The following is a 24,120-nucleotide window of genomic DNA, read 5'->3' as shown; positions in this document are numbered from 1 at the left end:
TCCAAACATCCTTCCAGGTGAGGCGACACTTCACCTGTGAATCTTCCGGGGTCGCCTATTGTGTCCGCTGCTCCCGATGCGGCCGCCTCTACACTGGTGACACCGGCTCCTCCGCAGTTGTGCGGGGTAGGGTTGTTTTTTTTTGGGGGGAGCGGATCGATGTTATTGTTCCCTTTTGTGCGGGAGGTGTGGTTTTCGGGGTTTGATGATCCGGATGCCGTTGTTTTTTGTCAGAAATAACTCACACCATGAGTCTCAGCAAACTGCAAAGCGGCAAAGCTTTATTTTTCACGAGTCTGCAGAGTCGGACCCAAAACTGCTCCAGCAGTATTGAGCCCAGAGCATTACATTTCATTTCCTTTTATACAGTTTCAAGTAGGTTATCACGTGTCCCTCAGTTGCTGTATCATTCCTACAATTATTCATAGTCAGCTCCACTCTCCCCCTCCCCACAGGCTTGTACATTTCGGGGGTCACATACACATTTTCTCATATCCTCTGTCCTTGGAGTTAGCCATCCGCAGAGCCATGTCTGCCAAGTTTTCAAACACTTATCGGCCTTGGAGTTAGCCACAAGAGTACAGCTTATCTCCATCTGTTTCATCCACCTCCGCTCTCAGCTCCTAGCTTAATGACTCCTTTTTAGTTCTTCATGATTACCACAAGGTACAGATTGTACCTATACAGTTTTGCAAGAATCTTATATCCTTATTTAGCAATGTGTCAGCATATGTTTTGTAAGCTTAGATCTTAGCACAGTCTAACCTTAACCCTTTCTCTTCTTACAATTCCACCCTTTTTCTTTTTAGAGTGTGCTAAGGATTTGTCCAGGGATTCCACTCTTCCAGTTCTCTGCCTCGTTGCAACAGCATTTTAGCCGGGTCAGCTGGGTTCCCTGGCTGCATTACCTGTACTACTACTCGCGTTATTAATGCTCTCAAGCAGGGTATTAAGCATGGTAATATGATTATCATTATGAGTATTCCGCCAAATATTAACAGGGCTATTCGCCACCAGCTTCCTCCCAGCAGACTATCCAGCCAACTCAGGTTCCCTAAGGATCTCCAAGTTTGTACTGGCACATGGGCCAACTTCCGAATTTTGTCGGATATTTTCAACACTGCCTTTCCATTATCATTTATCTTTAGGCAACAGTTTGTCAGATTGAACTTTCCACAGACCCCTCCCTCGGAGGCCAATAGGTAATCCAATGCTAATCGATTTTGGTATATGGCTGTTCTCATCTGGCTTTGCTGCTCAGCCAGCAATTCCAGAGCCAATGCGGTTTGGTTGGTGATCACCTCTACTACAGCTTGTAGGCGTATTATTCGATTTAACATATATACCGGGGTTCGGTAACCCCATGACCCATCCTGGGCCCAAGTTGCTGGTCCGTAATATTCAATGATGCGTGCTGGAGGCCACTCGTCGCCCCATTCTCCCACCTTTATCTCCCGCTTCTCCCTTCTCAGTGAGTCAAATAACTTGATTCCCAATTCCCTATCTTCATCCTGGGGTAGGAGGAAGAACTCTGGCCTTATAAGGCCTAAGAAACAAACTCCTCCCCATCCTTTCGGCAATTTGGTGTATGCCTGATTCCCACAAATTCAGAACAGACCTTCTGGGACAAATCCTCCTTTCCTTGCTTTCCGCCAGGCTTTCCAAACACTGGGAATTCCTTCGTACGGGTTATGCCCACTGCAATTCCAGATTCCCGAATTGTTTCCCATAGCCGTACAATTGTCCTTTGCCCCTTTAGTTATGTACCAAGTCGGCTCCTCGGGCCACCAAGTGGCATTATTTTTTGTTTTAGCCAACTTTATACTCTGACATGGGCTTTCTCCTACTTTCACCTTCCCTTTTCTTTCTACACATACTTGTCCTTCCGGATAGTTTGTTAACTTCCATTCTTGCGTCCTCCCAGTCCTTTTCTTATCCCAATCATGAGCCAATAGCTCCCACACACTCAAACTCTCACCTATCCATGGCCATTGCTCGCTCATGTGGGGTCCCCCACAAACCCAACAGTCACTTACATTTAAACTTGTAGCTATTCGAGTTGCTAAGTCTATAAACAGGTTTTCCTTCATTTCCGGTCTTGTTTTTCCATAGGTTCCCCATTCTTCTCTGACTCCACCAAACTCTGCCCTTCCTTTTTCTTTCCTTTCACATATCCATTCTGTCTCAGGGCATGTACTTTCTCGTACACTCCAACTTCTCCCTTCTCCTTTTTCTTCTCTCACTGATCCACCGGGGTATCCCCTGTTCTTTCTCAGGGTATATTTTATTCCTCCCTCTTCACATTCCTCTTTTTCTTTTCCATAACATTGGTCATTTACATGTGAATGTGACACAAGGGCCCCGGGTCGTTCTTTTCCTTTCTCCAAAACTCGGTTCCTACACTTGTCACATTTCCCTTCTATTTTTCCCACATACAGAATTAAATATATTACAGTCAATAATGTAACAGTCCACATTGAGTTCATTTTTGTTGCCTTTTCAGTTTCACCACCAACGGTTCTTCACTGGGAACACAGGTCCACTCCGTGTGTCCCTCAGGCTTAACTGGTCCCTTTATTCTGGATGCGTGGGTCCACCCTTTCTCTTTTGTTCGTACGGCCGCCTCGGTGGTTAACAGGACCTGGAAAGGGCCTTCCCACTGTGGTTGTAACTTCTCCGGCTTCCAGGTCCGTACCAGAACCCAATCTCCAGGCACGATCTGATGTAAAGCAAAGTCGAGCGGCGGAGTCTGGGCCAAGAGACCCTTCTTCCGCAGTTCTGCAAAGGAACGAGATAGTGCCAGTAAATAGTTCCTTATAAAAATATCACCCCCTTGTAGCGTGGGGTACCCTTCTACCTTATTCCAATACGGGAGTCCAAACAGCATTTCATAGGGGGAGATTCCTATATCCTTCCTGGGTGCTGTTCGGATTCTTAACAGGGCGATGGGGAGACACTTAGTCCAGGGTAACTTGGTTTCTAGCATTAATTTGGTCAATTGCGCCTTTAAGGTACTGTTCATCCTTTCCACCCGTCCCGAACTCTGGGGATGCCACGGGGTATGGTATTTCCATTGGATACTCAATGCATCACAAATCAACTGGTGCGTCTTGGAGGCAAAGTGTGTCCCTCTGTCCGAGTCTATGGACCCCATGATCCCATATCTGGGGATTATGTTTTCTAGTAGTATTCGGGCTACTGTAGGCGCATCGGCCTTTGTGGTCGGGTATGCTTCCACCCAGTGGGTAAAATGATCCACTATTACTAACAGGTACTTCCATCTCTGCACTGAGGGTAGTTCGGTAAAGTCGATCTGGACTCTATGGAACGGTCTCATGGCCAGTGGCTGGCCACCTCTTGGAGTGGATCGCATCACTTTCTTGTTTATCCGCTGGCACGTCGGACATCCAGTTATCTCTTGCTGGGCCAGTGTGTATATTCCTTTGCATACATAGTCCCTCAGAATTGTGTCGCACATGGCCTGTACTCCCCAGTGGGTTTGATGGTGCAACTGTTGGAGGATGTTGCGGGTTACTTCCTTATTTAGTACCTGTCTCCCATCCGGGACCGTCCATTTACCATCAGTGTCTTTTCGGGCTCCTAGTTGGTTCATGCTATCAATCTCTATTTGGGTAAACATAGGTTGTTTAGTAAGTCCTTCCCTCACTGGTATCAAGGTCAGGAGTTGGATCGGGTCTTCAACGGCTGCTCGTTTGGCCTCCCCATCGGCTAGACGGTTCCCTACTGCTTCAGGTGTTGATCCTTTTTGGTGTCCGGGTACATGTACTACCGCAATCTCATTTGGTAGGGCCAGGGCTTCCAATGTCATACTTATCATTTGCTCGTGTGCCAGTCCCTTTCCTCTGGCCGTTATCAGTCCTCTTTCTTTCCATATCTTCCCAAAGGTATGTACTATCCCATAGGCGTACTTAGAGTCAGTGTATATTGTTCCGATCCTCTTCTCCAATATCCTCAGAGCCCTCTGGAGTGCGTATAATTCGCATGACTGGGCCGACCAGTTTCCCGGTAATCTCCCGGACTCCACTATTCTTTCAGTCTCTCCGTCAATGATGGCATATCCGCTGTGCCGTACTCCATCAATACATCGTGAGGATCCATCTATATACAATTCCTGTCCTTCTCCCAGGGGAACTTCCTGTAAGTCCTCCCGGCTCTTTGTTTGCAAGTCCAGCAATTCAATACAGTCGTGTTCTGACTCCTTTTCTTCTAGTCCTCCATAGAGGAACTGGGCTGGGTTGCAACTGGAATCCTTTGCGAAGTTTAGGTCTTCTCCGGTCATCAGTATAGTTTCGTACTTTAGAATGCGGGAGTCAGTGAGCCACCGATGTGCCTTCTGGGCTAGTAGGGTGCTGACCGAGTGGGGAGAATGCACTGTGATCTTCCCTCCAAAGGTTAGTTTCCGGGCTTCCTCTACCAATACCGCTGTCGCTGCCACTGCTTGGATACAGGTGGGCCATCCACGCGATACCGGGTCTAACATTTTTGACAGGAAAGCCACGGGTTGCCGCTTTCCTCCTCTTAGTTGGGTGAGTACCCCTTGGGCCGTTCCTTCGGCATTGTTGACGTACAGCTGGAATGGTTTTTCCAGGGCTGGCAAGACTAACACCGGAGCACGGATCAATTGCCCCTTGATATAGTTGAATTTTTGCTCCTCTTCCTTTGTCCATTTTACTGTTTGCTCATCTTGCCCGAGTTTATCATACAGAAATCTCACCAGGGGAGTATAATTCTCAATCCAGATTCGACAATACCCCACTAACCCCAGGAACTGTCGTATCTCCTTCTTGGTACGAGGGAGCGACATCCCTGTTATTCCAGCTATCCTTTCTGGGGTAATGCTTCGCTGTCCCTTACTGACCCGGTGTCCCAGATACCTTACTTCCTTTTCCACGAATTGTAACTTTTTCTTGGAGACCCGTAGCCCCTTTTTCCCTAGGAAGTTCAGTAATCTGATGGTATCTTCCTGCACCCCTTTCTGTGTTGGCCCGGATAGTAATAAATCATCCACATACTGTAGCAGTTGGTTCTCTGGAGCACATTGGAATTCCGCTAGTACTTGCTCCAAGACCTGCCCGAATAGGTTAGGTGACTCAGTGAATCCTTGCGGCAGGACCGTCCATCTGAGTTGTCTTTTCCGCCCTGTTGTAGGATTTTCCCATTCAAACGCAAACATGTCCCGACTGCTTTCTTCTAGCGGGCAACTCCAGAAAGCATCTTTTAGATCTATTACACTGAACCATTCATGGTCAGGGGAGATTTTACTCATCAGGGTGTACGGGTTGGGTACTACCGGGTATCGGGTCTGGACTACTGCATTTAGACCCCGCAGGTCTTGTACCATCCGATAAGTCCCGTCCGGCTTTCGCACCGGGAGGATGGGGGTATTATATGGCGACATACATTCTTCCAGCAGTCCATCTGCGATCAGCCCTTCAATTACCGGCTGCAGCCCTTTTCTTCCTTCCATCGCAATGGGATACTGCTTCCTCCTTACTGGGCGACCGTCCGGTAGCAAGGTGATCTGTAGAGGGCTGATGTTCAATCCTCCCCTATTTCCCTCTCTATACCACACCTCGGGCTCTATTTTCTGGTCGTCCTCTTCTTTTAATGCGAATAATTTTACTATTATTTCTCCATTGTTCGGCACTGTTCCAATGCCCAGTTGCACTTGCAGGTCCCTTCCTAATAGGTTGAATCCTGCCGAGGGCAGCAGGAGAAGGTCTTGCCTTGTTGCCCTATCTTCATATCCGACTTCCACATTGTCCACAATGGGCACTTGTATCGTTTTTCCTCCGATACCGGATACCTTCATTACTCTTGTTCCTGTTCGGGCGCCGGGAGGTATCTGGATTACACTGGATCTTTCAGCACCCGAATCTACCATAAAGGTTGTATCTGACCCTTGGGGACCTAATTTCAGATTTACCAGGGGTTCCTGTCGATAGTTTCTTCTCCCCAAGGGTAGGAACCCCCGACCCCCCTAGTCTTCGTCCTCCATCATGGCATATGACCTGACCTCTCGCCGATACTTAGGACATTCCCGTTTAAAATGTCCTTCCTCGTTACAGTGGAAGCATCTTAGAGTCCTTCGCGTTTTCCTTCCTGGTTCTTGGCCATTGCCTCGGTCTGACCACGTTCCCCTCTTTTCCCTGTTTTCTGTGGTTACTTGCTGTACTGTCTGAACCATTATCCTAGCGGTCTTTTTCTGTTTCTCCTCGTCTCTTCTTACAAACACCTTCTGCGCTTCTCGCAGTAATTCACTCAAGGGTTTTGAATTCCAGTCCTCTATCTTCTCTAGTTTCTTCCGAATGTCTGGCCAGGCTTTCGATACAAATTCTACCCTAATTAGCTGTTGTCCCACCTCTGTCTCCGGGTCTACCCCCGCATATTGTTGCATATTTTTCCGAATTCTATCCAGGAAGTCAGTTGGGGTCTCATCGGGGTTCTGGTGGCTTCCGAACGCCTTAGTGAAGTTATGACCCTTGGGGACCGCTTGTCTTATTCCCTTTATCAGGAATTCCCTCATGTCTCTCATGTTTCCTTGACCTTCTCCGGTCTGCTTATCCCAGTTCGGGTTTAACAGGGGAAACTTAGGTTCCCCGGCATTCCCCTTCTCCTTCCTCTGTGACCCTTTCTTTGCTCCCGAACGGGTCTTCATCTTAGGGAGTCGGGACCTCGGGGGATCCTTTCCTTCCTCTTCCCTCTTTCTGTCTCTATCTATCCATTCTTTTCGCTCCTCATCTCTTTTCTCTTCTTCTTCCTCCCATTCCTCCTCTTCTTTCTCTCTCTCCTCTTCCGCCTGCCGTTGCGGATCATCCGGATGCGGAGCACTAGCAGCTTGTTCGGGCTGCTGGGGCCGGGGAACATAAGGGGGAGGTAGATGATTCAACACTTCCCAAGGAGGCTCTTCCTCCTTAGTTTTAGTTTCTAGTTTAAAACTTCTTGCGGAGTCTCCTGGTCCGGGAACCCAGCAAGAGGCATACTCATTTTCTTCCTCTCTCACATTTGGTTTAGAGTTTACATATATGTTTAAGGCCTGTCTAACCCAATCCTCATCTGACCCAAATGGTGGCCACCATACCGAGGACCCTGTTATTGGCTGTTTGGACCATAATTTGCAATATTCTACCATTCTCTTTTTCTGCTTTCCCTTTGTTCGTCCATATCCCCATCCTGCAAACATTCTACCGAGGGGGCTATCAGGAGGTACCTTCGGGAACAAACCCGAACTCTCCGGCTCCTCTTCCTTTGAGCTTCCCCCTCCCATTATTCCCTTCCCGGCCCGGTTCTTTTTACTCTAGGTGTCGTCACACCTACTTTACCCGGTCACACCCACCTAGATCTCAGTTAGCTAGTCTCACTTACCCGGTGTGCCGTAGAACCGTCTCCTTTCCTCCCTGCTTTGCCGCCTTGCGCTGTCCGGATCTCACTCGCTCAAGCCGTTTCAGACGACGAGCAAGGAATCAGGGACTGCCGAACTCGGCAGGGTGCACCTTCTCCGATGTCCTTCCTCTCGCCCTCCACGACCGGAGTGGGGATCCCGGACGAGACCCCCAGCTGTCAGAAATAATCCTACACTCTGAGTCTCAGCAAACTGCAAAGCGGCAAAGCTTTATTTTTCACGAGTCTGCAGAGTCGGACCCAAAACTGCTCCAGCAGTATTGAGCCCAGAGCATTACATTTCATTTCCTTTTATACAGTTTCAAGTAGGTTATCACGTGTCCCTCAGTTGCTGTATCATTCCTACAATTATTCATAGTCAGCTCCACTCTCCCCCTCCCCACAGGCTTGTACATTTCGGGGGTCACATACACATTTTCTCATATCCTCTGTCCTTGGAGTTAGCCATCCGCAGAGCCATGTCTGCCAAGTTTTCAAACACTTATCGGCCTTGGAGTTAGCCACAAGAGTACAGCTTATCTCCATCTGTTTCATCCACCTCCGCTCTCAGCTCCTAGCTTAATGACTCCTTTTTAGTTCTTCATGATTACCACAAGGTACAGATTGTACCTATACAGTTTTGCAAGAATCTTATATCCTTATTTAGCAATGTGTCAGCATATGTTTTGTAAGCTTAGATCTTAGCACAGTCTAACCTTAACCCTTTCTCTTCTTACATTTTTGATGCGGGGGTGGGATGGGAGTTTGATTTTTCTCTCTGAAAGACTTTCATGCTCTTTCTTTGTTTTGTGGTTCTCTGGGGGAAAAAAAACGCAAGAGTTGTTCATGGATACCTCCTTTGATAATAAACTGACCTTTGAACTATCCGCTCCCAGCGGGACTTCCCGGTGTCCAAACATTTTCATTCCGTTTCCCATTCCCGACCCGGCGTGTCAACCATCCCCTCCTCTTCTGCCAAGTTAAGGCCACCCTCAGGGTACAGCAGCTGCACCTTATATTCCGTCTGGTTAGCCCCTCCCCCCAAACTGATGGCATGAATATCGATTTCTACTTCCGGTGAACAAATCTCCCTCCCTCCCACTCCCTCTCTTCCTCTCTGACTTTTCACGTCCTCTCACGTGCTTATCACGTCTCTCTGGGTCCACTGCTCCGATTCTCCACTCTCCTCTCCTATTAGATTCTATTATCTTCTGCTCTTCAGCTTTCCCATCTACCTGGCTTCACCTGTCATCATCCAGCCAGCCATTTCCTCGCCCGCCCCGATTTTATTCAGATATTTCCCCCATTCCATCTCAGTCCTGAAGGGGGGTTCAATTAGAAACGTCGACTGTTGACTCTTTTCGATAGATGCTGCCTGAGTTCCACCAGCATTTTGTGTGATTTCCAGCATCTGCAGATTTTGTCGTGTTTATGAATTTCCTCACAGTTGGAGGGGTTTGGTGGAGGAGTGGATATGGCCGGTGCACAGAGATCAACCGTACAGAGCCTCGACGTTGATTTCTTTCTCTTCATTCCTGAATCTGAACTTCCCATCTTTGAGCTGGAGAGATGTCTATGAGATCTGAGAGCATTACACAACTAGAGGAAGCTGACTGCTGAGAGAAACAATCCGTCAGGATTCCCCTCCCTGCTGACGGGGATTCTCTTTTACAGAACGCTTGGAACATGCGCCCGGAATTGTCCTGGATCACCACAATAGAGTCAGGAAACTTCTCCTGCATCACTCTGATTCCTCTTGAGACAGGCGCACGCGCTCTACTTGCATAACCTCCTCCATGGACTAGATGCTGTGTGGCGAGGGAGGAGCCAGTCGGTTATCCAGCCGTCAAGTGGAACAGCCAGATTAATCATTTCATCCAGACTATCCTGCTGGTCCCGGACTGCGATCTCCCGTAGGACCCCTGCATTCAGTCCACACTGGAAGGCAGTGATGAGAGATCTCTGATGCAAACCCCTCTCTCCTGCAGACGTGCGGAATTTAACTGCCCCCGTAAAATGTCGAACAGGCTGAGTGGAGGTCCACCTGGAAGATAGACCATGTACGCCAGTTTTTGCCCACCGTCACCAAAACAACCAGGCTGGGCATGGAATGTCAGCTCGCATTTGGGAATAAACATCCTGCAACAATCAGGATCAGCATAATATCCGCCTGGTTGTGAAATATATATATATATAGGTTCGGATATGGCCCGAGTGCGGAGCAAGAGACACTGAAGCAGGTCGATAGTTCACACACTTTAATGCGAACAGAGTTAGAGAAAAGAATAAACGCTACGCCAAACAGGGCCATTAACTAAAATTCTCAAAAGGGAAATGAAGCCTACAGTGCGGTTGAAAGGAATAACTTAATATAAAATGAACAACAAACACACACAAAATGCTGGTTGAACACAGCAGGCCAGGCAGCATCTATAAGGAGAAGGACTGTCGACGTTTCGGGCCGAGACCCTTCGTCAGGACAGGACCCTTCATCCTGACGAAGGGTCTTTGTCCGAATCGTCGACAGTGCTTCTCCTTATAGATGTTGCCTGGCCTGTTGTGTTCCACCAGCATTTTGTGTGTGTTGCTGTTTGTCTTTCCAGCATCTGCAGATTTCCTCGTGTTTGCTAATATAAAATGAATATCGGGAGTCAGTTTCCTCAAACTCTCCAATTTCTCAGGCAAGGCCGAAAGCAAGCAGGCAGCGATGAGTTATTGTGCTTGGTTCAAGTCTCGACAAGCACTATGACAGAAATAATTGATTTTAGTACTATCACACTGAAATAATAATTAGCCAGGGGCCCTGTCACGACCACGGATTCGGCAGCGCAGCAGATACGGCATTTGCGCTCATGAGGATGCACGTGTCAGCTAATTATTATTTCATTGTGATAGTATTTAACTCAATTCTTTCTGTCATAGTGCTAGACGCAGCCCCTGAGGCGGAACAGAACTGTATCTGTTGGAAGACCCGGATGAGCGGCGTGTCCAAGGTATCCTTAGCCACAATACACTGTATTAAATTGCAGGGAGATGGGAACCAGAATGCGAGAAGAGTTAATGTTGAGTTGTGGAGGCGGATGTTGGGAAGACTGCAGACAGAGCAAGGAATCAAAGGTTGAGCATGGTGTGACTACTGACCCGAGCTGCATGTATTTCAATACAGGAAGTAACGGAGGCAAGTTGTGTAACGAGCTGGAGATGAGGGAGCTGGTTGGGCAGACAGAGGCAACGTGTAGTGAGGAGAGGCTGTCGATAGGGCAAAATTGCAGTCAAAAAGATGCAACATAAATGGTGGACAAAATCGAAAAGCGTGCATACAGAAATGAAGATGTTATATTTGAATGGGACGGTATACAGACTAAGGCAGATAAACTTGCAGCACAGTTGCCAATCGGAATGATGTTATTGGCGTCTCTGGAAAATCTAAAAGGGTGGATACAGGGCTGAACTGAATAGTGGCTGAAAAAAAAAATAGCCTGGTGCTTAATGTCCAAGGATACACGTTATATCAAAACAAAGCAGGAAGGTAGAGTGGCCGGCGTTGCTCTGTTGGTGAAAAATAAATCAAATTATTCGAAAGAGGAGACATGCGGTTGGAAGACGCTGATTCTTTGCGAATAGAGGGGAGGAACTGCAAGGGTAAAACGACAGTGATGGGAGTTGTATACAGACTCCAAAACGGTGGTAAGAATTTGACTTCCAAACTTCAAAGGGGGATTAAAAAATTCTTGCCCAAGGAGTGTCATGGTCCCTTCTGACACCCGGCTACTTCCTCAGGAATTGGGCCTTAATCATCTCATTTAGTTCCCAATCATTCCCAGGTTCCACCAACTACAAACACGTGTTTTCTATCAGCAACTGCAGTATAAAAATCCTGTGACCACAAGGAGCTGCCAGTTTATTGGTCGACTCGTGTACGAGTAACCTCGTTCCAAGGTTCTTAGGACTATCAGTTCTAAGTCTAGCATCGTGGGGGGGGGGTATTCAGTGGGGGGTGGGAGATAGAGTTGGTGACTGGGGTAGGTGTTCGCGGGCTGCGGGAGGGGATTCCGTGAGATGGTGACGTTGGTGGGGGGGGACTGTGTGTGGGGAGAGTATTCATGGGCTGCGGGAGGGGAATTCAGCGGGGGAGGGGGTGGTAATCGGGGGCTTCAAGAGGAGCGGGGTCGAAGAAGTGGGAGGAACCAAAGCAGAAATTATTGAGAGTAAGAACTAATTCCCCTAGACGGAGGAGAGTGGTGGTATAGGGGAATTGTTTAGGCCTGGAATCCAAAAAGAAGCAAAGGGCTTTGAGACCGTCCGGGTGGGGGATGGAGGTATATAGGGAGTGGACGTCCATGGTGAAAATAAGGTGGTGGGGGCCCGGGAATTTAAAACCATTGACAAAAAATCAAAGCATGAGAAGTGTCACGAACATAGGTGGGAAGAGATTGAACAAGTGGGGGGGGGGGGGGGTAAGACAGTGTCAAGGTATGCAGAAATGAGTTCAGTGGGACAGGAGCAAGAGAATCCCGCACTAGGTTTCTGAACTCCTGTTAGGGCTCTTCTTTCCCGATTTTGTCCCGAGTAGACAATTCCCTGCAATATAGTCCATCTAGGGTGTATGGGGTATCTAGGGAGCGGTAGCACCTCTGGTGGGGGGGGGGGGCCTTTTTCAGGGCAGCTCGTCCACCTTTGGTCCCCACCTGCCGCTCAGTTTTTACCTGTGGCTCCAAGTAGTTGTAACAGGACCAGCGCCCACACCCCAGTAAACCGTCTCGGCAGACGGGATAAACCAGGTGAGGTAGCCAATGGCTCTTCGACCCTGGGTGAGGTAGCGGATCTGTCTGTCCCAGCGGGTGAAGTCTGACCGTGGCAGATAGTGTGGAAGAGAACAATTAATGATCCAATGGTCAAGAAGGCAGGCCAGCAGGCGTTGGTGGAGCGCTAAGAGCACGGCAAGACATTTAGATGTCCTGGTCATCCACTGCAAGAGGTGGTGATCTCTTTAAACTCACGCGGCAGAATGCAAAGGCAAACCACTGCTGTATCCTGCCATGTACATGATTTCCCAGTGTGTCAGTGCGGCGTGGAGGGTCATCGTCCGCCAGATATAAATTCCAGATGCGACCAACGACGATGACAATAGTCCTTCTGCCGCTCGATTGTCCATTTCCTTGATCTGTCCAAGATCTTCTGCAAACTTTCTGTTTCCTCAAGACTACCTACCATTCAACCAATATTTGGATAGTCCGCAAATATGGCCACAAAGCCCCCAGTTTCATTATCCTGATTCACTGTCGTATAATGTGCATGGATGCGGCCCTAACTCCGACCAGTCACCAGCAGTCGACCAGAAAAAAAGTCCCCCTTTTTTCTCACAGTTTGTCTCCACCCAGTCAGCTATTCGTCTAGATATGGCGGCATCTCTTCTGTATTATGAGGGGCTTATATATTTTTTTAGCAGACTCAAGCCAGGCGCTTTGTCAACGAGTTCTGCAAGTAAGCGACATTCAGTGACTCTCTTTTGTTTATTCTGCCTGTTATTTGCTCAGTGAATTCTAAACAATTTATCCGGTTAGATTACCCCTCGTGGAAACCATGCTGGCTTTGGTCTGTTTTATTATGTGCCTCCAAGTACCGCGACACTCCATCCATAATAATGGACTGTAACATCACCTGAAACACTGACGTCCAGCTAACGTTCTTTCTTTGGCTTCTCCCTCCCCTTCTTAAAGAGTGAAACACGTTTCCATTTATCCAAACTGTTGGAAATATTGTGTTTCTCTAACGATCACTGCTAATGCCACCACAATATCTTGGGACTGAACGATTGGCGTGAATGTCGGCAAAACATACGATAGCGATTCGTTTCGCTTTTTCACTCTCTCTGCGTCGGTCCCTTCATTTATTATCAAAGTGTGCAGACTTTATACAACCTTGGGCTCGTCTCCGTACAGGCAGCCACGAAGCAAAGAAACCCAATAAAACTCATTAAAACAAAAGAGGACTGACGAGCACCCAGTGTGCAGAGAGAGAGAAATATATCGTACAAAATAAAAGCACGGAAACAGTATTCACAACTGAAGGTCACAGAGTCAGGCATCACTGCAGCCGGGCGAGAATCCACCAATTGCAGGTCACAGTCTCAGGCCAGCACAGAGACGAGCTCAGCCCGCGGAGAAGCGAGCAGTGCCGGACAATCCCTCGCCTGCGACTCCGACAACGGGCCATTTCCATCCGTCCGGTTCCTTAAATCGTCAAAACCTTGTGACATTCCTCGCTCTCTGTTCTTCCATACAGCCTCGGACTCGGGTTTCGTCGCTTCGATTCGGCCAGTACCGACACGACATCGTCTGTATTTCCACCTGCAAGCATGACTTAGAGGGTGTTTCCAAGTTTTCTGACAACTCAAGGAGGTGAGAGGGCCGGATAAAACGCACAAATTTGGACTTGCTTACTGATAGATGGAAAGAGCAAAGGAAAAGTCTGTACATGGATGTTAGTGATGGAAAATGTGAGGGAAGAGGAATCAAGTAGAGAAGGTTACTCGGGTGAAATTCAAAGGGATTGAGATGTTCTTGCGTATGAGATATAGAATTGTTTGATGGTGCATCCAGCAGAGAAGGCAGCAAATGGTACAATTGTATTTATTACAACAGGGCTGGAGTTTGGAAATAAAGTTGTGCAGAGTATTAGGACAGCCACACCTCGAGAATTATGTACGGCTCTGAATCCCTTACTTCAGAGAGAAAACGTTCACGTTGACATTCCAGAAGATATTACCTTAGCGAATTCCTGGATCAAAGGTGTTGTCCTATCACAAATGGTTAAAGATTATAGAATCAGAGGTCATCTAGTTGAACCAGACAGAACACCAGAGGACACAGCAGGGTAGATTTTGCAAGGGAGGCAGAGGGAGACTCATCATAGAAATAGACCCTTCAACCAATTAACTCCAAGACCATTTAGAACTAAATATTCCCCAGCCCTTTATATTGTCCTTACATGTCCACTTGCTCAGATCCACATTCCAGATATACAGGGAGCGGGGGCAGACATGCAGAGGATTAAGGGAAAGGGAAACCCATTGGAATTCTTTGAGGAAATAACAAGCAGGATGAACAAATTAAAATCAGTGGATGTTGTACACTTCAATTTTCAGAAGAAATTTGAAAAGATTCCTCACATGAATCCGCGCAGTATACATAGAGTATTGGCTGATTGATAGTAGGGAAAGTGTGGGACCAAAGGGATGAATTTCTGACTGTCTACCGGTGACTAGTAGTTTTCCACAGGGATGTGTTGGGACAGCTTCATTTTACCATGATGAAATTGATGGATCTGCATCCAAGACTGCGGACTATACGTAGACAGGTGGAGGATCAGCAAGTGCTCGAAAAGTTATCCGTCGTCTCAACTCTTACTTCAGTGATGTTGTAAGACTCCGTTTGGGTGGAAGACGGGTCCTCAGTTGGACGGAACAGGAAATTCTACAAACTGAGTAATGTTCCGCAGAGAGTAGTAGAGCAATATTTAAAGCAATTCTGCGATATTTCTACGTGTGGCTTGCCTCATCAAATGATCAATGCAAAAGATAGACTCCTCCAATCAGCAGACAAGAGGTATTGTGTTTTTTCCCCCTCATGATGAAAGGTAATTACAGCTGACTCGTTTTATTAGGATTTCCGGTATCTTTTTTTTCCCCAAAAATCAATTACATACCCAGATAAAATCCAGTTAGTTCCACAGAGAGAGAGAAAAAAATCAAATATATTTTCCTGTTGCTTTGGTTCTTTAACGTTCAACGCACATTTATTATCAGTGTAATTATATATTCCTACATACTGCAATGAGCTATTCAGCAGGGGACCAGGCGTGTGGACAGAGAGAAACAGACAACAGAGGGAGAAGTAAGGAAGCAGATTGTCACGGGGCCTTGGGAGGTGAACATAGAAAAGACGGAGATATGAAAGGACAAAGAGAGAGCAGTCTGGAGATGGAGAGAATGTTGAAAAAGAAAACAAAGCACATATGAATCCGTTGTTTGAAGGTCCGATAATAGATAGATAGATAGATACTTTATTTATCCCCATGGGGAAATTCAACTTTTTTCCAATGTCCCATACACTTGTTGTAGCAAAACTAATTACATACAATACTTAACTCAGTAAAAAATATGATATGCATCTAAATCACTATCTCAAAAAGCATTAATAATAGCTTTTAAAAAGTTCTTAAGTCCTGGCGGTAGAATTGTAAAGCCTAATGGCATTGGGGAGTATTGACCTCTTCATCCTGTCTGAGGAGCATTGCATCGATAGTAACCTGTCGCTGAAACTGCTTCTCTGTCTCTGGATGGTGCTATGTAGAGGATGTTCAGAGTTATCCATAATTGACCGTAGCCTACTCAGCGCCCTTCGCTCAGCTACCGATGTTAAACTCTCCAGTACTTTGCCCACGACAGAGCCCGCCTTCCTTACCAGCTTATTAAGACGTGAGGCGTCCCTCTTCTTAATGCTTCCTCCCCAACACGCCACCACAAAGAAGAGGGCGCTCTCCACAACTGACCTATAGAACATCTTCAGCATCTCACTACAGACATTGAATGACGCCAACCTTCTTAGGAAGTACAGTCGACTCTGTGCCTTCCTGCACAAGGCATCTGTGTTGATTCCTCATGCTGCAACTCATCATTCAAAATTTGTATACAGGCGATGTGGAGTTTACGCTGGAATCGAGGGGATCGACTGAGAGATTGGGAGCAAAACATCGAGAGCATCACTGAACAGGAAAATGAGAAACAGTGGGGAGGATATTGAAAAGGAAGATGATCCACTCTGACTGGACCAGCCCGGAGTAAAACACCGTGAGCATCACCAGGACGAAGGATGAGACCGAACAAAGAGAAGGAAAATAAAACGGGCGGGGCATGAGTGAACCGTCCCCGTCAGTTCCCGTCTTCTACAGAGCGTTCAACGGGGTGAATTACAGCTTAGCTGATGCTTACATATTGCATATCTGATGAAGGACGAATTTCACCTGTACAGGGTAGTCGGCGAGTGAAATATATCACCAGGAAATGCATGCGTATTTCAGAGCGCTCAATTGTTAACCGTGGTTCTACATATCGGCAAGCGGATACCTTATGTAGGAAAATGGCGACTGATGTCATTCCACTGTAGAGACCAACGGTCGTTCTAATGAAATTAGTTAATAGTTTCAGGGGGTATTTCACCGCGTTCTTCAGCTGTTCTCTGAACTTGCTCTGAGTCACGGCGTAAATATATGTGTTGGTGCAGGAGCTGAGGATCTACAGCATCATCGCCGTGGAGCCCACGATATTAATCGGATCCATGCCCAAATAAAGGGTGATGTTTGCAACCCGTCGGTAGATATCAAACACCTGCCGTGTTAACCACAGAAATACAAAACAAACTACAAGTTATACTCAATAGTAAAACGACCGATTTCCTTCGGTTCTCCATCTCCGGGTCCTTGTCATTCTTTCCGTTGCTGCGGCCCCGGAGCCCCATCCGGACTTCATTGGCGGAAAAACTCCATCTACCTGTCCGAGCATTGACCAATAAAATCAGAACAAACGGGAGACAAGGTATAAAAATGCGAAGAAACATGTGAAATGCGATCCACGAAGGCGACGTATGGAAGCTCGCTTTGCTCGCACAGCCATAGAAAACTCCACTAATTATCATCAAAAGCTCAAATGTAAAGTAAAAAGGGAAACTTTGTGAACAGCACAGAACACTCACTGCCCCGATAACCACAGCCGCCGTTCTTTCGATGCAATGTTTTGTTTTTCAGCTTGTCACAACAAATGGCCACAAATCTGTCACAGGTGAACACGACTGTCAGCAAGACAGAGACCCCGGTGCTTGCTAAAAGCAGGCAATAAATGACCCTGCAAACGGGAGTCCTATAGAGGAAGGAAGACTTAAAGTATATGTAAACAGTCCACTTCAGCAGAGGGTCAGAGATAACGATTAAATCATAAATCAGAGATAATCGGCCACTGCCATTCCCAGCAGGTAGCAAGTGGAGAGACCGCACTTTCCTCGGAACAGGATAACAATCACAACCAAGTAAACTGCAAGAGAAAAGGAGGGAAACAGAGAAATTATTGACTAGTCACGGAAATAGGCAGGTGGCTGTGGAAACAAGTAGCGAGAGAAACACTTCAGAACATCGGAATTAACTCTCAGTTTCTGCCGTTTGCAGGTGTGACAACGGCTTCCCGGGAATTCCAACGGCTGAAATAACAGGGTAGTAAATTTCTTCAATCCGCCAGATTACTGGATATCCCATTTGAGTGACGCAGTGAACGCTGTTGCTCTGAATTCCACAGCATGGGAAGACATTCTGGGCTGCAACAGGCTATGCTTTATACAGGGGATCAATCTCCAGTGACAAGGTCCCAACTCCGACCATTGTTACCGAACAAACGTATTACATCACCGGAAGTGTCTCAGGTGTAAATTCAGTGGGGATGTAACACGAACACGTCAATATTATTGACATTACCTCATACAGATTCCTATGTGTTAGTTGACCAAAATGTGCAATGTGACCAGTAAGTGAACAATGAGCGGGTTCATTTTCCACAGTTGCATTGGCAACAGTCATGACTGTTTCCGTTTTCCAACCTGATACTTTCACTGTGGTTCTCTTTCCACAAGCAATCCGGAATCGATGTTTCCAGCATTTTCAGCAACTTTGGCACACCTGCTGTTTCATCTACAAAGACATCCGTTTCTCCTCAATGTGCTCTGGATCCAGGGGTACATGAAACCTCTCTCTGTCTCCACCTGCAACTTTCAGTTAATATCGTTCAGCTTTTCGTAATTCAGCAGCTCCACTTTCACCAAACCCACCCCACCCCGTCCCACTATGTGCCACCAGATATAAAACATACCCGCTGTGTACACAGACACTCTGTCCAGTTCCCCATCAGGCACCAAACCCACCCCAACCCGTCCCACTATGTGCCACCAGATATAAAACATACCCGCTGTGTACACAGACACTCTGTCTAGTTCCCCATCAGGCACCAAACCCACCCCACCCCGTCCCACTATGTGCCACCAGATATAAAACATACCCGCTGTGTATACAGACACTCTGTCCAGTTCTCCATCAGCCCTGGACGACATCGGTATTTAGGTCATTCTGATTAGCCTCCCCAGTATAATGTTCATTTTCGATATCTTCGCTAAGTCCAGAACTGACCATGGTCCCCTCCATCTCTTGAACTATCTTCTCCCCATCTGTATTATCTGTGTGTATGTATATTTATGTGCATATGTGTCTATGTGTATTTGTGCGTGTGTGTTTGTGTGTGTGTTCATGTGTGAATGTGTGTGTTTATTTGCATGTGGATGTGTGTATAGGTGTGGCTGCGTGTGTGCGCATGTGTACGTGTGTTCGTGTGTAACTCCAATGTATCTTAAAATTTATATGGATAAAATTTCTTAGTCGTGCTGTGGACTTAGAAACGGTAAAGTGACAGACAAAGCTGCTCTTGAATCCGCCTGACGACCAGTTAGATACTGAAATACTGTGGTGTTCAATTAGCTATAGGAATCTAATGGGCTGATAAGGCTGTCACTCGCTCTCCTGTGGGTTACTAGCACAGCCATCAACAGGTTTCTCCATGGTGTAAATACAGCATGATTTAACAAAATACTTTCGGCCGTGTATAGATTCTATTCCGATTTGATCTCATTGTTTAACATAAAATGCCCGTGTCGTTGGCATATTCTTTGGAGTGCCCTTCGCAGAACTGTAACATCAGGCCACGCCATCAAATAAAGCTATATTAGACACAAGCCCTGGACAAGACAAGGATTCCGAGCCTGGGCTAGGACGAGAGTAGGAAAGTGGGACCTGGACGAGGAACAAGGAACTGGGAACTAGGAACCCGGACAAGGACTCCGAGCCAGATACTGGACAGGGACCCAAAGCCTGGGTCTTGACTCGGGCTCGGACCCCGGAACTAGGCGACAACATGGCGAGGCTTGGGATCTTCGATGCTTGGGTCTGGGCTCCGAGCCAGAGACCGGGCGAGGACCCAGAACCAGGCGAGGACAACATGTGGCTACACGCCGAGGAGAGGCAACAAGACTGGACGTGAGACTCCTGGACAGGACAAGGGAAGTCCACCACAGGACGAGGGAACCCGAGCATCGGGCTGGGCAAGGTATTCCTGTGCCGGGTGAGGCACATGGACAAGATGACAACAGAAAGCCGTGGCTTGGACAGGACAAGGTTCTTGGACGTGGCTAGGACTGGACGAGATCCCGAAGCCTTGACTTGATCGACGAAGACACAGGAATGCAGAGCCTTGGTTGAGGGCAAGACAGGAACATGGAACACAGAGCCCGGACCCTTCCTTGGAAACAGGACGTAGGGCCGGGACTCATTACACAGAACCGGAGCTGAGACCCCTACTTGGGTACAGGACATGGGGCCGGGACTCATTACACAGAACCGGAGCTGAGACCCCTACTTGGGTACAGGACATGGGGCCGGGACTCATTACACAGAACCGGAGCTGAGACCCCTACTTGGGTACAGGACATGGGGCCGGGACTCATTACACAGAACCGGAGCTGAGACCCCTACTTGGGTACAGGACATGGGGCCAGGACTCATTACACAGAACCGGAGCTGAGACCCCTACTTGGGTACAGGACATGGGCCAGGACTCATTACACAGCACCGGAGCTGAGACCCCTACTTGGGTACAGGACATGGGGCCAGGACTCATTACACAGCACCGGAGATGAGACCCCTACTTGGGTACAGGACATGGGGCCAGGACTCATTACACAGCATGCAGACTATGATGAGACGGATTCTAACACAAGGTAGCGGCGGATGGCCGGACCTACCTAGCGAAGGCGAGGACACAGAGACTGTTGAAAACAACGAAAGACTGTTCCCTATCTTGCTCCGGTGGTTGAACTTGACAGCAGTGAAGGCAAGAGTTACAGGCGAGGCAAGGCTCCAAGTGAGGCTAGGTGAGGAAAGGCAAGGCTCCAGGCGAGGCAAGGCGAGTTTCCAGGCGAGGCAAGGCTCCAGGCAGAAGGTGAAGGGAAGGGCTACAGACAGAGGAATCCTGTATCTATTTATGAAGCCAGCCCAAACGAGAATCAGCTGCCTCAACAGAAACTGGAGAAAATCTGAAAGCCTGAAATAAGGAACTTGACCAGATCGTGAACCAGAATGTGGATTTCACAGACCGGACCATGACACACGCATACATATACACTCTCTCACACACCCACAAACACATACACACACAGATGCACTCTCTCACGCACAAACACACACATGCACAGACACACTCACTCTCTCACACACACATACACACACTCTCTAACTCCACAGTGAGTCTATGCATTTCATTACTGACTTATCAGTTTCTCCCTCAATGTGAGAGTGTGGGTTTCATTCTGTATCAGTCCGTCTCTGTTACAGTGGAGAGTGTGGGTTTCATTCTGTATCTGTCAGTCTCTGTTACAGTGTGTGAGTGTGGGTTTCATTCTGTATCTGTCAGTCTGTTACAGTGGAGAGTGTGGGCTTCATTCTGTATTTGTCAGTCTCAGCTACAGTGTGAGAGTGTGGGTTTCATTCTGTATCTGTCAGTCTCAGCTACAGTGTGAGAGTGTGGGTTTCATTCTGTATCTGTCAGTCTCAGCTACAGTGTGAGAGTGTGGGTTTCGTTCTGTATCTGTGAGTCTCTGCTACAGTGTGAGAGTGTGGGTTTCGTTCTGTATCTGTCAGTCTCTGTTACAGTGTGAGAGAGTGGGTTTCATTCTGTATCTGTCAGTCTCAGCTACAGTGTGAGAGTGTGGGTTTCTTTCTGTATCTGTGAGTCTCTGCTACAGTGTGAGAGTGTGGGTTTCGTTCTGTATCTGTCAGTCTCTGTTACAGTGTGAGAGTGTGGGTTTCATTCTGTATCTGTCAGTCTCTGCTACAGTGTGAGAGTGTGGGTTTCATTCTGTATCTGTCAGTCTCTGTTACAGTGTGAGAGTGTGGGTTTCATACTGTATCTGTCAGTCTCTGCTACAGTGTGAGAGTGTGGGTTTCATTCTGTATCTGTCAGTCTCTGCTACAGTGTGAGAGTGTGGGTTTCATTCTGTATCTGTCAGTCTCTGCTACAGTGTGAGAGTGTGGGTTTCGTTCTGTATCTGTCAGTCTCTGTTACAGTGTGAGAGTGTGGGTTTCATTCTGTATCTGTCAGTCTCAGCTACAGTGTGAGAGTGTGGGTTTCTTTCTGTATCTGTGAGTCTCTGCTACAGTGTGAGAGTGTGGGTTTCGTTCTGTATCTGTCAGTCTCTGTTACAGTGTGAGAGTGTGGGTTTCATTCTGTATCTGTCAGTCTCTGCTACAGTGTGAGAGTGTGGGTTTCATTCTGTATCTGTCAGTCTCTGTTACAGTGTGAGAGTGTGGGTTTCATACTGTATCTGTCAGTCTCTGCTACAGTGTGAGAGTGTGGGTTTCATTCTGTATCTGTCAGTCTCTGCTACAGTGTGAGAGTGTGGGTTTCATTCTGTATCTGTCAGTCTCTGCTACAGTGTGAGAGTGTGGGTTTCGTTCTGTATCTGTCAGTCTCTGTTACAGTGTGAGAGTGTGGGTTTCGTTCTGTATCTGTCAGTCTCTGCTACAGTGTGAGAGTGTGGGTTTCATTCTGTATCTGTCAGTCTCTGTTACAGTGTGAGAGTGTGGGTTTCATTCTGTATCTGTCAGTCTCTGTTACAGTGTGAGAGAGTGGGTTTCATTTTGTATCTGTCAGTCTCTGCTACAGTGTGAGAGTGTGGGTTTCATTCTGTATCTGTCAGTCTCTGCTACAGTGTGAGAGTGTGGGTTTCATTCTGTATCTGTGAGTCTCTGTTACAGTGTGAGAGTGTTGGTTTCATTCTGTATCTGTCAGTCTCTGTTACAGTGTGAGAGTGTGGGTTTCATTTTGTATCTGTCAGTCTCTGCTACAGTGTGAGAGTGTGGGTTTCATTTTGTATCTGTCAGTCTCAGGTGTGAGATCGGCATCAATGGTGGTGGAAGGGAAACTGCGATCTTTGAAGCAGGAGGACATTTCTGACGACCTGGAAAGGAAAACCTCATTCTGTCAAAAAATGTAGCGGGGATGAAGGAACTATAAAAAAGAAATAGCTTTTCTACAGGAGGCAAGGTTGGAAGAGGGTTAGTCACAATAACCATACAGATTGGTAGGTTTATAAACAAAAAGCATGAGGGTGTTTTATAAACCCTGCCATCTGCCATGGCCAGTGTCTTTCTCGGGTCAGCTGAATATACCAGTGTGGTTGGTGATGGGTTTTGCAGAGATGGCGAGTGCTGTCGGGGTCAGCGGGGTTTACAGAAATTAGGAGTGCTATAGGGCTCGGAAAAGTTTTCAGAGATGGTGTGGGGTGTTTGAGTGTTTCTCTACCACCGTGAAAATGTACTTTACTTGTAGTTCCAAAATGGCACTTTTGTCTGTATCAAATTGAAACCCATATTGTATCGGAGTATTTTGCTAATAATGTTCGTGCAACATTATGCTGAGGTAACCGGAGAACCTGACTGCAGACCCGCAGTCCCTACACTGCATTTCAGCTGCCACTTTTATTTCTTTTCCCAAAGTGCATGACTATGCAGTTCTCTACACTGTGTTCCATCTAATAATTCTTTGCCCATTCCTCTAATCTGTCAAAGTCCTTTTTTAGGCTCTCTACTTCCACAAAAGTACCTGTCCCTCGACCTATCTCGGTATCTTCAGCAAACGTTGCAAAAGTGCTATCGATTCTGCCATCTAACTCATTACCATAAAACACAAAAGGAATCGGTCCTAACACAGATCCCTGTGGAACACCACAAGTCACTGGCAGCCAACCAGAAAAGGTTCCCCTTGTTACTATTCTTTGCCTCGTGCCAATCAGCCACTGCATGATCCACACAAGAATCGTTCCTGTAATATCACGCCATAGCCTGTTAAGCAGACCCATGGGAGGCACCTTGTCAAGGACCTTCTGAAAATCCACCTCTGAAAGCACATCATCAACCCATTCTCCTTTGTCTATCTTACTTGTTACTTCAATGAATTGAAAGAATTTCAACATACTTGTCAGACAAGATTTTCCCTCGAAGACAACATTCTGAGAGTTGCCGATTTTATCACGTGCCTCGAAATACCCTGAAAACAGATCATCAACAACCAACTACAATATCTTCCCAATTAGTGTGGTCAGACAAACTGGCCTAAAATTTCTGTTCTTCCACCTCTTGCCCTTCTTGAAGAGTGGAGTGATATTTCCAAATTTCCAGACTTCCAGAACCACAACAGAATCCATTGATTCTTCAAACATCATTACTGACCCCCTCCACAATCTCTTCAGCCATCCTTTCAGAACTCTAGGGTGTACACCATCTGGTCCAGGTGCCGTATTTACCTTCAGACCTTTCTGTTTCACAGGAACCTTCCCCGAGTAATATACCTTTACACACTTCTGACCACTGACATCTGGACTTCCGCTGCTAATGTCTTCTACAGTGAAGTCTGATGCAGAATACTTATTCAGTTCATCCGCGAGCTCCTTGTCCCCTATTACTACCCCTCCAGCCTCATTTTCCAGTGGTCCGATATCCACTCTCACTTCTCCTTCACACTTTATGTATCAGAAGAAACATTTGGTATCCTCTTTATTACTGGCTCGCTTAACT

At 47.1% G+C, this 24,120-nt stretch overlaps 1 long non-coding RNA gene across 1 annotated transcript; it reads right to left on the bottom strand.

Annotated features, from left to right (window-relative positions):
* Window positions 1-261: 261 nt before the first annotated feature.
* Window positions 262-8,145, bottom strand: LOC140720996 (uncharacterized). Its single transcript, XR_012097295.1, has 2 exons — window positions 7,387-8,145; window positions 262-2,778 (listed from the first exon to the last, which is right to left on the bottom strand). It is a non-coding gene; the product is annotated as an uncharacterized lncRNA (long non-coding RNA).
* Window positions 8,146-24,120: the final 15,975 nt, after the last annotated feature.

This window comes from Hemitrygon akajei, unplaced genomic scaffold (assembly GCF_048418815.1).
Source record: "Hemitrygon akajei unplaced genomic scaffold, sHemAka1.3 Scf000049, whole genome shotgun sequence".
NCBI classification, from domain to species: Eukaryota; Metazoa; Chordata; class Chondrichthyes; order Myliobatiformes; family Dasyatidae; genus Hemitrygon; species Hemitrygon akajei.
This window is presented reverse-complemented; position numbering and strand designations above follow the sequence as displayed.